General features: G+C 37.5%; 1 protein-coding gene across 1 annotated transcript in view; it reads right to left on the bottom strand.

Annotated features, from left to right (window-relative positions):
- The window catches only part of daam2 (dishevelled associated activator of morphogenesis 2), a 91,324-nt gene extending 79,572 nt beyond the window's left edge, over positions 1 to 11,752 (bottom strand). Inside the window, exon 1 of the mRNA XM_051869289.1 lies at positions 11,594 to 11,752. The gene's annotated coding sequence lies outside the window, so the exon portion shown is untranslated. The remainder of the gene's footprint in view (positions 1 to 11,593) is intronic.
- Between the last annotated feature and the right edge of the window lie 4,114 nt (positions 11,753 to 15,866).

Raw genomic sequence — 15,866 nt, 5'->3', positions numbered from 1 at the left:
TGCTACTATTCATCTTTGACCTGAAGAAACCTGGGATCCCCTAACTTGGTGACAGTGCGGTCTGACCGAGTTCCACCTTTTCTTGCAGGATTGTATCAGGCAGTGCAGTGGAAGTTTCATATGTACTAGCACTTTGGTAGCTATAGTACTGTGATTGACATGCTGAGCAAGTATTCCAGCAGCTGCGATGACCCATGTAGTTGTTAAAGCTATCATTTACGGTGAGTTGTGAGCAAAGCACAGCACAGAATCCCAGTTGAAGTGAGTTTGATCGTTTACTGCCATTTGTGCGTTGTTGTGAGCACAGGTTATAACTTTCCCTGTGATGTCCCATAACTCTACGCCTTGTTTAGGTTTGTCTGAGGTGTGTTTCTCTGACAGGCTCTCAGTTCTTTACTCAGCTAAAACAGAGGTTATTGTCGGCTGTGTAATTTCATATCCTGTCACGGGGACTGCTGGATGTACCTTCTTCAAATGACATGTCATGGTGCTCATTATTTTATTGTATTTTAAAACAATCACAGTGTTTGCAATTAACATTATCCTCATTTAAAGTAAAATAATCTCAAGCATTACTACGGCGCACTCGCTTAATTTTTCCTTACTGCACGTGTTTTGCCGGCACGCACCTCAAAACTAATGATGACTTTGCTTAATCAGCCATCGATAAGTTTGATCAATTACATTATTAAAGACAATTAATGATCATTGATTAAACATTAGTATCCCTAATCAGAAAATCTTTTCTACTGTCTCTGAAAATGTTCTTATTTGTAAATCTTCTCGTAAGTGGTGTTTAACTATTTAAAACATGCATAACCGGTAACTAGCAAGCAGCGATTTTTGAAAACGGAGGTACGTCACAAAGCTCACTGCGAGTAGTTCATTACATTTGCTTTGTGGCTCAGTGAAAAGCCAAGCCAAGTTGACCCCAAGTCAGATTCATTCATTACATCCTGCTTGGACTGATCATTCAATGGTCTTTACTTGGATCTACAGTAATAAAGGCACTCTATACTTATTGCAGATGAAATTAGGAAAGAACATTTTCCTGCAATTGTCTCTCTCCCATTGATTTAACACAAAGAGTCGTATATGGCAGTTTGTAAAGGATCATTTGAATGGTTTCTCCTGAAAGCTCTCTTTCTCCTGAAGGTGAAGTGGAAAGAGGAAATGCCGTGCTGAATTTGCTCCATGTGCTGCCTGAGTGACATCCAAAGGCTTGGAGATAAAGAATGCGTAAGACTTCCTGCTCCAAACCCCACAGCTCCCAAAACATCTCACCGTTTATATACTGCAGCAAATTACCCTGGCAACCTGGCAATGAATCAAGGCCTCACACCAGAACACAGTGTTTCTGGGAAGAAAAAGGAGATGCAAGCCCATCTTAAAGACTCAGTGACACTCTATAAACTAGATTTTTTAATTTTTTCATATATTATGTTTCTTCTTGCAGATTTCGCAACACTTTCAAAGTGAAATCTCCAGTGAGGGGTGCAAAAAGTGCATTCAGTTTTATTCAAAACAGATGAATGAGAATCTGGCAGTGTAGGTCTATGTTGACTGTTGTACAAATCATGGTAGTGACATACCACCTACACTAAAATTTAACCAAAATCTAATTGATAATGTTAAAAAAACATTTCATGAAGCAGCTAAGTCATTTTAGCTTGCTTCTTCAAGTCTTCGAGCTCTATTATCATGACCAGTGTTTCACAGGAACTCGTGTTTCGCAAGTGTACCAGGTGTATAGCTTAGAAAATCCATGGAGCTGGTTCTGTGATGTAATGTATTAGCTTACAAATCATGCTCTGTTAAAAGTGTTTTGAGGTCATAACATAGTAGTCTTTATTAATCTGCTCCTGTTATCATAATTTGTGTGAAAATGAATAAAAGTTGTTGGTGTTTTACTGGGTCTAGTGTTTATTTCAATTGGAAACTGCAGTGAATTATTTGTATAGGTACGTTTTTTCCGATGGGCCTGGGTTGATTTTTTCCACACATTCCCAAACGAACAGAGAGAAGCACTGGCTAGTCTCTAAAACACAAACCAATTCTTGCCCCCAAAACATTGTTTACCTCTACACTTCCTGGATGCAGATAACAGATCCCTTCCATGTTTATTCATCCTGGAAGAGAAGTAAACTGCAGTCAGGGAAGCTCTGGCCCAACAGGCCAGGCATGTCCTCAACCGCTGCAGGCTTAAGAGGTCACACAAGTATATTCAGAGAATTGCGTTTTTCGTAATACAAATATTATAGTAACAGCGGACTATGAATGCGAAAACTAACTCCATATTTAAAGGACAAAATTTAACTTGAATATTTTTGAGGAAGCAACTAACCATAATGATTCATGCTGCAAACATGACATGCATCCACAGTAAAACAAAGCGCACCCACATCAAGAGGAACATGCTGTATTTTGGAGGTTTTAGCCTTTTTAATTAATTGGTCATTGCACTGCTCTTTAAGGTAGGATTGTCTGAAAAACTCACCACAAATTAATGGCACATTTCATTAAACAGTCCACTTGGAATCTCCAGTGGAAAAGAAGCAAAAACAATGAGTTACTGGAGTTTAAGGCCAAAGTAAAGAGCCTCATTACCAATAGACATACTAAGACGTCTCTAAAGAGACAGAAAGTTGTTCAATAACTGCTTTTTCGCTTCAAAAGATGTGGCGTGTCACTGTGCAATAGGCTTGCTGCAGTAGTCAGTGTTACCAGTGTTACACGTTGTTCAGCCGTACCCCACTGTCATTTTGCTTTTTAATAGAAATAAAAACCATTTAGTTCAGTTGGAAAATGGACGCTACAATTATAAACTGAAAGAGTCTGCTCTGTTCCATACAGCACGAGCTGCAGAGTCGCAGCACACTGCAGCAAGAGTCAGTTTTCACTTATCACATGAAGAGAGTAAGGAGAGATGACTGACAGGACAATGGTGGAAAATTTGGTTCACAAGAAATCCTCAGCGTGGCAAATATCTTATCTTGTAAAATGTGTGGTCAGCACCGCCGCTCCCTATACGAAGAGTATGCGTGATCAAATTTAAAAGCAAAAGTGAAAAGCGAGTGCACATTCAAAAGCGAACCCTGGTGTGAAAAATGTCTCACTGTGACATCCCTACTGTGCAATTGAGCTTCCTTAAAAAGAAATGTGTAGGGATGACTGGTCTTCAATCATGACAATTCACTGAGTGTAATGTTAGCTTTCAGGATAAAGGCCCCAGTATACTTATGGCAAAGTTTTTTTTCCCCATTCTTGCATTGGGGTAAAAAGCAAGAACAAAATACGTGGTGAGAAAACAGCAGTTAAGAAAGCATCTGATCATAGCAATTTGGATATGTTTGCACAAGCTCTGCAATTTGGCCGTCCAATCAAGTCACATCACGTTTATTTATATAACATCCTTAAATTAGAATTACAATACTATAACTACTATAAAACGGCACTCCAGGGTGTTCATGTGTTTACTCACGTATGTCCAACCTCAACGGACTGAAAAGAAGGAATGAACTGGAGAAGATTTCTACGATTTCCAAGATTTACCACATCATATAATAAAAAAATGCTGTAAAAGAGCTGTAGGTTCATTTACTTGGACTGTAGCCTATCAACGATACTTCTGGCAAATTATTGGCTGTAATCAATCATAAAACACAACACAATCTATTAATTGTTTTGCATATTAACAATTTGCTATATTCTTCTAAGCGTAACTTCGTTTGACGCTGATACATAATTACCTTGTTGAAAACGGTTTCTGTGATTCCGTAATTTCTATTATGCTTGTCGATTTGTGTGTGCACATTTTAATGTGATTTTAAACCATTTTGAAGCACAAGAAGATGCGAAAGAGATTAATTCTGCACTCGTAACAACACGCTGTTTTACTAGCGCACACATCCAAAGCGCTCACACAGAAAGCCTCCTCTCATAGTGCGTGATACTCAATTGAGTTCTTGTACGCATCTTCTTGCGCTTGAACACACAAAATTATGAGAAATTTCCTCATAAACACAGTCGGTTTTGTCTTAAGTGAACATAAACAGTTGAGAATGAAAACGCATGTGTAACAGTAAACTGGATCCTGCATGAGGTCTTAAAGTGACAGCAGCCTAATAAACCTGCTGCAGTCTGTGTCATCAATGTTAATCAAAAAAAAACAAAAGAAACACACAATAAATATGTTTGACTAAATGTTTTACCTTACTAGAATCGAAACTGGGAATCGTTTCAGAATCGATATGCAGAATCAGAATCGCTAAAATTCTAACGATACCCAACCCTATTGGTCACCAAATCTCAGTAGGTCTATAACAGGCATTTCCACGCAACTGCAATATCTAACTGTATCATGAGAAAGATCATGTTAACTCTACTTGTCTACACTCCCTTTGGATGTTACAGCATCAAATTTCTGTTCTTTTGTACAAGGTTAACCAGCTGTTTCTTCAGCTTTAGACAAAAAGCTCCAAATTGTAGAAAACTCACAATAGATAAATGAAACTGAAAGAGGTGAGCACAAAAAACATTTTTGTCTGTTCTCTTTTCCCATTCTTTTCCACAATATACAGTAGATAGATCTTGTAAATGACACACCTAGTCTGCAAGATGAAAAACTATGAGTCTTCAAATTTGTTTAGTGTGCACCTGGCTTTATCAGACCGATCCAGTCAATAGCGCATTTGTCCATTCTATGTGAAAAGGAAAACCAACTGGGTCACAACCATATTTCTCACTGAATACTGGTGCTAAAATGGAAAATCCCAAAAACACCAAATCAAAAAATGAAAGTGAAGATGCACCATTGAGCAACCAATGAGCTTGTTTGTTTCTTTCTTCTGCAGTTTACCTCTTTACAGTGCAGATTCCAAAAAGATAAGAATTCACAAAACACAGACAATATAAAAGGTTTGGCCATCTACCTCAGCTTCTAAGGTACTGTGGTACTCTGTGAATTTGTCACTTGATGTACAACGTAAATTCTGGGTTCTGAAGCAGAATCAGCTGAAAGGAACTTTACTAATATTCACTGTATTAAAAAGATCATTTAACAAGGATGGGATGACAATATTGATTTTAATCAATCTTCATTTTGATGAACCAATATCGATTCTTAAAAGAGTTTTTTATGACAGCCACTATTTAAATGGAGTAACAAACTAAAATAGAAACAGTTGATATAAAAACGGCCTTTTACGTGCAATTTAAATCATGGACTTAGGGTTGCAAAGTTTCCAGAATTTTTTGGAAACTTTCAAGGATTTTTGGAAACTTAAGGATTTTTGGAAATTTTCAGAAACTTTTGGAAAGTTTTTGAAAATTTACCAGAAATTCTCAGCCCCTTTGCAACCCGGCTTAATTTTAACCTTTAATATTACAGTAATGTACCAACTGACAGGTTCCACTGTAGTTTATAGCATTAGTTGAGAAATGTGTGGAAACATACATGCAAACATGTATGGATGTCTGCAAAAACTTTTACAGAAAGATATGGACCCATATGTAATGCTGCAACAAGTAAGTACAGGTAGTAGCCATGTTAATTCTTATGCCTAATCTGTGATTAGTAATAATTAATCAGGACTCACGTACAGTTAGACATTCTTTCTCGCAAAATGGTTTACTGCCGTTTATGCATCAGTAAAACTTCACATTGTTCCTCTTTTTTCCTTTATGACCCCTTTAAGATTCCACATATCTGTGTTTTCGCCACACTGCTGTATAGTGCGGCAATGAAAAACCTTTCAGTCATCTCCTGGCATATCTGTATGCTTCTTTTCCCCCAGTTTTTTTAGCAAGAAGTGTATACTACAACAAATCACTGAATGAGCTGAAGGGGTTGTATTGATGGGACCGGAGACGCTGAATTTTGGAACCCCTGCCACTCCAAGGAGCTACTGGGAGAAGTTGGACCTCTGGCTTAGCACACTGAGCCCCTGGGAAATTCTGTGAGAGGGGTGGTTTCTCTCACGGACAGAGTAGGAATTTTCCCACAACCCCTCTCTGCAAAGAGGGAGGGCTGTCATAAAAAAAAAAAAGCATTAAAAAAACAACAACAAAAACTAAACACAGCTGATCCCTGACAAAAAAAAAAAAAAAAAGAAAGTACAGTGGTGGAGCCATGATACAGTGATTGAATCAGATATGTATGTGCCGGTGTATTAAATGAATAATGAATGAATTGTATTTTAAAAACATCACTATGAACAACTCCCATAGTGTATGATTGCAGACACGTTTTTATTGAACCGTGATGGAGCAACACTGTTTTTTGTCTATTGGAGCAGCTCTTTGTTTGTTTCAGAGGCTGTACTAAGGATCTGCCACTATCTCACTGGACTGTGGAGGTGACTGCTTTAGCTTATGCTTCACAAGCTGAGACTTTCCCATTCAAGGTTGGGCCTATTCCACTAGAGGCATGGCGTCCTCGCGGGCTTGGGCAGGAGGTATGTCTATTTAGGATATTTGCCTGGCCACAGGTTGGGCTTCTGAGGCTACATTTGCTAGGTTTTATAATCTAGAAATCCCATCTTTTGCATCGCACTTATTGTCTATGCAAGGACATTCAAGCTAAGTGGCCATTGGCTTCCTAAATATGCTAGGTATAAACTGCATTCATACACGCTCTACTGCCATCAGTGCTATGTGTGTGAATACGATATGCTGAATATTTGTGCAGTCATGTTTGAGTAAATGTTCTCCACACGCATGTCACGCACATCGACACACATCTGTAAGCACTGTTAGTTTAGACGTTGAGACTCACAAATGTTCTCCACACGTACGTTAACACATCTTTAAGCTGGGTTAGAAAAGAAATTGATTACCATATCAGAGAGAAGAGAAAGTGAGAAAGCGCAGCTGGTATCAGTGTATCGATACTATGGAAAATGAGCATTGGAACCGTTTCAGATATTTCAGTTTTGTATTTCAGATAAATCAGTTTTATGAGGACACCACCACTTTCTGAACTTCAACTTGGCCAAAACCCAGAAAATCTTCTATATTTCATGTAGAAACATGAAAAAAGAAAGCAAAAGCAGCATTTGTGGTTTTTAGCCCTCATTCTCAGTGGAAGCGCTTGTTCGCACCACTGAGCATTCAGAGTAGATCCAGTGTGTTGGAACGCTCACTATCTCTTGCTAACTCGTGCCAACAGCTCTCACAATCCATGTGTAACTTGACACCTTTTACCAATTCATTAGGGGTCATTTGATCAGATTTAGACATTTTAAACAAAGTATTAGCATGCCAGCAAGGGCTGCAACAACTAATCAAAACCAAAATAGGATTTTGTCTATGCAAACAACTGGTATCCAAAGTAATACTATGGCTCCCCTCAACAAGCTATTATTAATAGTATTATTAATTAGGGATGCCACAATTCTCAATATAATATTGAACCGTTTGGTATGACATCCATGGACAATACACGCTTGTGAATTGAATGGGTTTTTTATTTTTTTTGGTTTTGCGTTTAAATTTCTGTGGGTTTTATTTCTCTCCAAATGGACACTTCCGCATTTTTCCTCAGAACGAATATATTTACATCCGGTGCTGCACCATAAGCCATTGTTCCTTACCTAGAGCTGTCAAAATGACTGAGGAGATGACTTTTTAGTGTCGCTGCTTACAAAAACTTCCCTGTTTTACTGTTAATGATGTCAATTGCATTGTGAGGCTGTCAGCTGTCACACCGTCCAGTAAGATGGAGAAGGGCATTAAACATCTCAAGTTACATCAACAACTTTGAGGGTGAGTATTATGCTATCGTCTGCTAGCAAATCTAGCTAATAATGCTGGATAACGCCGATTTTACCTTTTACACAGATTTGATCACAACTTAAATAAGAGTTTAACTTTAAAAGCCATGAAATTAACCAACAGAAATGGTTATTTCGCCTCTCAAGTCTTCGGGTCTGAGCCGTTTGCTCTTTTGTCACATGACGTGACAGACGTATTGGATACAGAAATTAGTTAATAATTATCAATCTTTCTTACAAACAAGCACATAGTTAGTTTTTTTAACTCTTACAGTTAAGTGATGTGTTTCTGGCCTCAAATTTCTTACAGTTTACATTTGTGAGCTGCCAGTGTTCATTTTTATATATATTTATTTTATACAATCCACTAGGAATTTGTATGTTTTTTTTTTTTTTTTTTTTTTTTTTTTTTTTTTGCTTTTAAGTAAAATAAACAGTACATTTATAAAAAAAAAAAAAAAAAAAAAAAAAAAAAAAAAACATAAAAGCATAGAAGCATAGCATAGAATAACAAAAAAAACACTCTGGTGTGCCAAGCCATCAGAACCAAACCGTGGTTAAAATGAGGTATATATTGAACCGTGGGCTGACTAAATTGTTGCATCCCTATTATTGGTTTCTGGATCATGCACTATCACTGTTTATCTCGTATAAAGCACTCATGAAGTGCACTGATTCAGTGTTTTTCCAAATAATTTGTTAAAAACACCAGACTGACTTTTTCTTGGTGTTGGGACAGCACAGATTTCTTTATTTTTTATTCTTCATTTCTATTACTAGTGCAAACACTAAAAAGTGCCATGTTCTATAAACACACACACAGCACCAGACGGGCAGTCAGAGTTACAAACACTAGGACCGCTCCCTCACTGTAACCATAACATGCCAAGAACGGCTACCACTAACCTACAACAACAAGAACAGGCCTTTGTAAAGCAGGCAGGCGACCAGGGGCGAGGAGACAAAGGCATCCAGTGTGTTTCTTGCACAGAGGCTTGGATGCTATTAATAAATGCTTCCAGATTTTCCTGCAGTCAACTCTCTTTGGCTAACACACACCAGCTGGGCACAGTGGATTGTAACTATAGGCTGTGATTGGCAGAGAGGGGTGTAGAGATACTGTATATTGTGCTGAGTTGCTAATTATTGACAGACTTCAGAGGAGAAGTGTTAACAATGTCCACAGAGCCACTACACTTAACAAAACTGAACTGACCAGCAGAATGACAGGGAGAAGGTTTAATAAAAAAAAGAAGAAATATTAGAGACTTATTACTGTACCAGTTAGTGCCTAAGGTGTCCAACCAAACTGTTACAGAAAATGTCATTAATATTTTTTACTCTTATGGTAGAATACATCGATTCTCGATTTGCGATACAAAGAATCTGGAGCGATTCTGATATTTTCCGATGTATTGCAATTCTCTCTCAAATTGATTCTGAGCTTAGTTTTTAACAGCAGATGGCACTATGCGCTTTAGAAACACCTGTACTCTGCTTGCTTCCAGTTCCTTTACACACACCACTTAAACCTAAAATAATCATTCATAAAAAGTACAAAAAGGTTGAAGCGAATTACAAGGGTGTTCGCAGTGGGCTGGGTTTACATTAATCTCACATCATAAAAGCATTCTGAGCTGAGGTGCAAGTATATTTAAACACTTACATGACTCAGCCAAATGTGCTCTCCAGCACTCTTCTTTGTGAGCATTTAAGCGTGCGGTTAAAAACTAGCCTAGTCGAGAATCGATGTATTGTCCCAGCCCTACTTATTATTCTCTTTTATTTATAACCTGTCCTGCACTGTGATATGTGAATGAATTAATGGAAATATATCCGGACATTAATGATATTGAAATTTGTGCGGCTTATCGAGTAGATGTGCCAAGCAATCAGATGTATTACTGTCACATGACAAAAAAAAATAAATAAAATAAAATGGAAAGGAATTGAATATGAATCATAACTTAATTCATGACTGACACATAAATCAGACTTAAAATTGGCTGTTTTGGCCTTGACCAGTATGAAGACACCTAGCAACCACCCAAAACATCCCGCCAATGCCCTACAAACCACCAAGAACTGTGCAAGTTTTCAGGCCACCTCCAACATCATGGCAAGCACAGGCAAGCACTATTCATTTGTACAAATCTGGTCTTTTTTAAAAGAATTTAACAGTTCCAATAGTGCCAAAAGCCACTGAAGAAAGATACCCCATATTCCTTGCAGAAGTGCATGTTTACTTTTCTATTAGTTTTGGCGTGTTGGTGCTAATGTTCATAAACATCTGGACATGAACACCTTCAACTGCAGGTTTCCAGAAGCTGCAGTCTCTCTACGGAAGCAGCCAGCAGAACACCTACATTCTCACTTTACTTATATCCCAGCCAGGAGCACTGCCAACCACAACATCTGGACACAAATGAAGAGTCTGAGCAGCTTACATCAGTGACTTCCATCTCGATCACTGGGTCAGCATACATGTGTGCACATTCTGCACAATGCCTGGTGCCCATAAGCATGGACATAATTTCACCACCCGGCCCACACCTCCTCACTTGGTCAGAAGAATACAGCCGCTGATGAGCAACTGACACAAAGAAAACTCTGAAAGATCTTGGTGTATATGGGGTAACTAAAGTATGCTGGCCCTATTATTACATATGGGGGAAAAAGTGATGGCACTGGTATGGTGTAATAATTTCACGGCTACCTGATGGGGACTTGAATGAAATGAGTTGTGTTGCACACAGGTGAGATATTTTACTCTTTATGCATTTACTGAGGCATCTAATTCATCTTTTCATTCAACACGACAAGCCATTTTGATTAAACTTGCAAACTGGTGTTCAGTAAAGCATCAAAACAGTTTACAAGTTTTCACAAGTACATTAACACTTCAGCAGCAGCTGGTATAGCCTACCAAAAATACAAACAATCAAAGCAACTGCCAGACATTAAACCTGAAAGATTCCAAGCCGTAACTTTTTTTTTTTTTTTTTTTTTAACAAACTACACAGCCACTTTATTCATGGGTTGCCAACATATGAGCAAAATTATGGCAACAAACAAAAGGATATTACATGTACATATTTGTATTGTACATAAATTAGTTATAGATGGTGTATTTGGTCAGATACAATAAAAGAGACAATGTGACAAGATAATTTGAAGAACGTTAAAACATACACAGACAAAATGTGTATTTTAGTGAGCAGCCAGAACTGAAAGCCTAAGAATGATTTGTAATTTTTCCCCATGTGGAAAGACGGAAACAGCGCCCTCTACTCGCCACGAAAAAAAATACAGCCACAGACTACTAAGGTATACAACACCGGCAATTGGATTTTGAATGAAATCCAACTGTAAATAATAGTGTTTCTAATCACATTTCTCTTACACAACTGCAGAAGTGGCGTAGAAGTGAAAGAACAACGTTCTTATTCACAAAAACAATATATCATTGACTGCCATGACGGCTGCATAAACGCCGTTCACCGAGTGTCATCTGAAATTCCACATGTAGCCTATCATTCCCAAAACGCTGCAGAGAATTGTAATTGGCAAAACAGATATCAGACCGCCTTTAATATTACAACATTATTTAAAAAAAGATCTGCATTACAGGGAAATTCTGATGCCGTAATGTGGATTTTAGTGAAGGTTCATTTCTAAAGAACTGAACAGGATAGGTCCAAATATAACCTCAGAAATTAAGTAATATGTAATGTCAGCAATGTATCTGCAATGTTAACAGAGCAATCATCATTAAAAATCATCACACAGCTGGTACAAATCAGCAGTGCCTATTTACTTACCGTATATCTTCATCTCTGTGAGAAAGGCGTTGTCAAATTGTAATCCGTTTGGGCTGATACCGTCAATTTATCCGCTGTGACTTCAGAAGTGCCAGTAAGTGGACGACGCTGAGCTGCTCGCGTCTCACCATCAGTCCAAGCGCTACACACGCCTACTACAAGTCTCTCTTAAAGACACAGTTCCATCACCAATCCTGTCTATCATGGCTACAACCAAATTAACTGGTATTCTTGAAACCTCTCAAGGGCTGTGCCAAGAGTGCGGCCGCAGACTGCCTCGAGCAAAATTAAAGTGACAACTGACTTGATGTAAAGCCAATAGTTACAGCTAAAGTTTGTGTTTTTGTCTTTTGAAAGACTATAATAGCTAAAAGTCGACTGAGACTGTGTGAATCGTGATGCTGTATTATTCGTCAGGTTAAAAATTTATTATTATAATGTGCAGTAGAACTTACAGTTCAGGCCTCAGGCGTAAATATGTCCAAAACCGCTGCTTGGCAGGAAATGAAAAAAAAACAGTGTATTTTTAAAATAATTATCCTAAACACTGCGTTGTCAAAGTTGATATTGAGGCTTTTTATGGTCAGACACTGACCCTAGTTTACAAACAATACATTAAAAACATTTCATTTTTTAACCATACCCTCACTGGGGGCTGTGCCATAATGCTGAAATCCTATAATCACCCCTGCTTTTCAGCCCTCTGTACATCCCTCTATACCTCCCTAACTCTGAGAGAGAGAGAGACAGAGAGAGAGAGAGAGAGAGAGAGAGAGAGAGTTGGCATTGTCTGCCTGCTAACCAAAGCTCTCTATTTTTACTCTGCGTTTAGGGTGGTTAACAGCATGCTCTGGGCTCCAGAGGCAGACCCACTCTCCAAAGCCACCCGCTGCTCTCCAGTGCCAGGGGCTGTGCTAGAAGTCCCAGCCTACCCAGAGCAGCTAAATCTGAACTTGCTGAGGTTAGAATAGCAGCTGGGATGCTGGGTGAAATAGTCAAGCACCCTCCAAAATCCCACAGAAGTAGGAATAACTTAGGGCGTGACATCGTTTTATATCTTTCATCTTTAAAACTTTCATCCAGAAGGCTGACAGCATGTTTGATCACAGACTGATCAAACGCAAATTAATGAAAACAAAAATGTTTGGTGATAGTGGGAGGATAATCTGCACTAAATATCTAAAGAAAGTAAAGATACAGCCAGATAGCTATATGTACAGGTGTTTTTCATTGCATTCCACCGACTGAATAACCATGAGACTAGGACACCTTCATGGGAGGCCCTGATATAATGTCCATAACACAGCAAATTTCTGAAATCCTTTGGAAAGAACATTTCTATAAAAGGTAATGGTATGCACCTAAAAGCTTCTGCAAAGTGAACAGTGCACGTCACAGATTACTTTGGCTCGGTTTCTGTAAGCAGATATCAAAATGTTATCAGGAAAGCCCCAAAGTTGTTATGGCTTTCAACTGTTTAATGAGACAACTTTTCAATAAAATTGAACATGCTTTCAATATAAAAAATACAAGATCACAAGATGTTTGTTCTGGTAGATCAACATAGACTTTAAATTAATCATAAAATGACCGAAGATCAGTACTTCTTTATGAAGTTTGTTTGGACATTATGAAGAATGTAAGCAGACAGACAGAGTCACTGGACAGGTAGTCCCTCTGGAACCATCTTATTGGTAAAAACAGGGCATCAGTTTGTAAGTTCATGGAAGTCTGCTAGCTATTGACCAATTGCTCCCCTGAACCCATGTTGGTGTTGGTTATATACTTTCTACATGCCATGACATGAATAACAGACATGACGCAAACATGCCAAGATGGATATTTTATACGTTTTTTCACACATCAGTCAAAGTAGACATAGAGATAGTTTAGACTGCATGTCTAATAGTTTAGAATGCCTTCTAAACTGCACTTCTGGATCAGTGCTTTTATTTGCTATTGTGCTACTATATTGTATGGAGCTCTAACAAGATGACGTGTGACCATTCACAACATGTTAGCATAACACAGACAGTGAAGCAGGTCAGAAAAATGAAGTGCTCGCATCACGAAAAGCTTCCGTGTGTATTAGACAGGTTTTTCAACATGATCAAGATCTCACTATAATTGTTCGCATGAAATTTCCGGCTCATTTAGTCTTATGACTCTTTGGTCTCTTTCTGAGAAGAGAATACCGACACAAAACATTTCAGAAATTTGAACACAAAGAGAATTAAAGAGATGCATATCTATCTCAAATATCAGTCTCACCTGTCATAAATCATCTGTCAGTCTCATCAATTGAAACAAAACATGTCACATCTTGCGCTGTTTTGTTAGAACTTCCAGTAAAGTCACCAAACAACAACAGTTTTGCTTTTACTTCTTGGCAAACTTGTGATATATGAACCAGCAAAATGCCAGGATTGTGACATGACAACACTCTCTGCAACAGATCTCAGCATGCCCTGATGGAAATGGTCAAGGTATTAATCTCTGAGCCCTTATGGAATTACATAGTGGATGGTGTTTAATACAGAGACTTGAAGAGGGTCAAGTCCGAATACAAATGCTCGAGTCCATGGCAAGACTAAAAATGGATGGACCCAAAAGCAGATAAATGCTTAACTCAGACTTTATTAGCACTTGAAAAAAAACCGAGCCTACGCAAGAGGGCCAATCTGAAAGTGGTGTCAGACAGGGAAAGGTCAGACCAGAGAGACAGTCCGTATAGTGATCAGATTCAGGAAGAAGACAAGAGAGGAGTCAGACAGGCGGGAAGGTCATTATGAGGTGAACAGACATAGCAAATGAGTACCAAGGTCAAAATATATATGTGTGTGTATATATATGGGTCATTGACGAATAAGGTTTTTAAAAGTGAAAAAAAAAAAACTAATGAAGATATAATTAATTTGTTTAAGTTTTTGTTGTAAGTTTTATTAAGTGTTAACAATGAGATTATGTGATTTTTAAAATCAATAACTGCTTTTGTCATTTTGGTAACACTTACAATAAGGTTAATTTGTTAACATTAGTTATTAACTAACATGAACTTATCATGAGCAATACATTTGTAACTGTATTTGTTAATCTTTGTTAACTTTAGTTAATAAAAATCCAGCTGTTCATAGTTTATTCATGTTACTTCACAGTGCATTAACTAATGTTAACAAATACAACTCTTGATTTTAATAATGTATTAATAAATGTTTAAATTAACATTACCAAAGATTAATAAATGCTGTAGAAGTGCAGTTCATTATTAGTTCATGTTGACTAATGTAGTTAACTAATGTTATCATAAAACCTTATCATAAAATGTTACCGTCATTTTTTACAAGATGGACAAAATTTGTCACCAAATAAGTCATTTGGTTTTACCAAATGACACTTTTGGTTATACCGAATGACGATTTTTTCAAACAATGCTAACAGGCTGATATCTAGCTAGCTAGATAGTTAGATTGCTAGCTAGCTAGCAAAAGGACAATCAAACATTTTATATATAGTACAATTTTTTTAAATATTACAACATTTTCCATGTTTTATAGCGGTTGTACCGAATGACCTGATGTTTCGGGACATGCGCATGAGCAAGTGAAAACATTCATTTTTCAAATAGTTAAGAGAGAGTTAGTTACTTTGCTTTATGACAATTGTGGTCCTTTGCAGGTATCTGAATGATGTCACATCCTGTCACATGACATTGACCGCATGACTTGATCCAAAATGGTCCCTTTATATTGGTTACTCCGAATGGCATCAATGAAATTCATTTTTCCGGACATTCTTTCTCATAACAAAGCAATGACTTCTACAAATAATTTTAATACCATTTTGCACACTGTTGATATATGATGATATAAAATCATGCCAGAATAAAAAATATATACATTTATTACATTTTAAGATATTTTAATCACGAACGAAATGACTGTATTGGCCTTTGATGGTTAAACCGAATGATCTTTTGACACTTCAAAATCTTTAAAATACCTTTATATGTAGCAAAATATAATTAAAACCTTTGGGATTCAATAACAGAGATCTGGTTGTACTACCTTACATACTTTGGATGTCATATCTTTGTTTTTTATTATTATTAAGGCCTTTAGACAAAAAAAAAAAAGACCCGTCACGTCATTGACCCATATATATATATATATATATATATATATATATTGAGGTACGCCTCATGTTTTCCTAAGACCACTTGGATGTTCTATGCTTGTGGGAGAAAAAAAAGTTCTGTGGACAGTTAAGACAGAAG

The sequence above is a fragment of the Ctenopharyngodon idella genome, chromosome 17 (genome assembly GCF_019924925.1).
Source record: "Ctenopharyngodon idella isolate HZGC_01 chromosome 17, HZGC01, whole genome shotgun sequence".
In the NCBI taxonomy this organism is placed as follows: Eukaryota; Metazoa; Chordata; class Actinopteri; order Cypriniformes; family Xenocyprididae; genus Ctenopharyngodon; species Ctenopharyngodon idella.
This window is presented reverse-complemented; position numbering and strand designations above follow the sequence as displayed.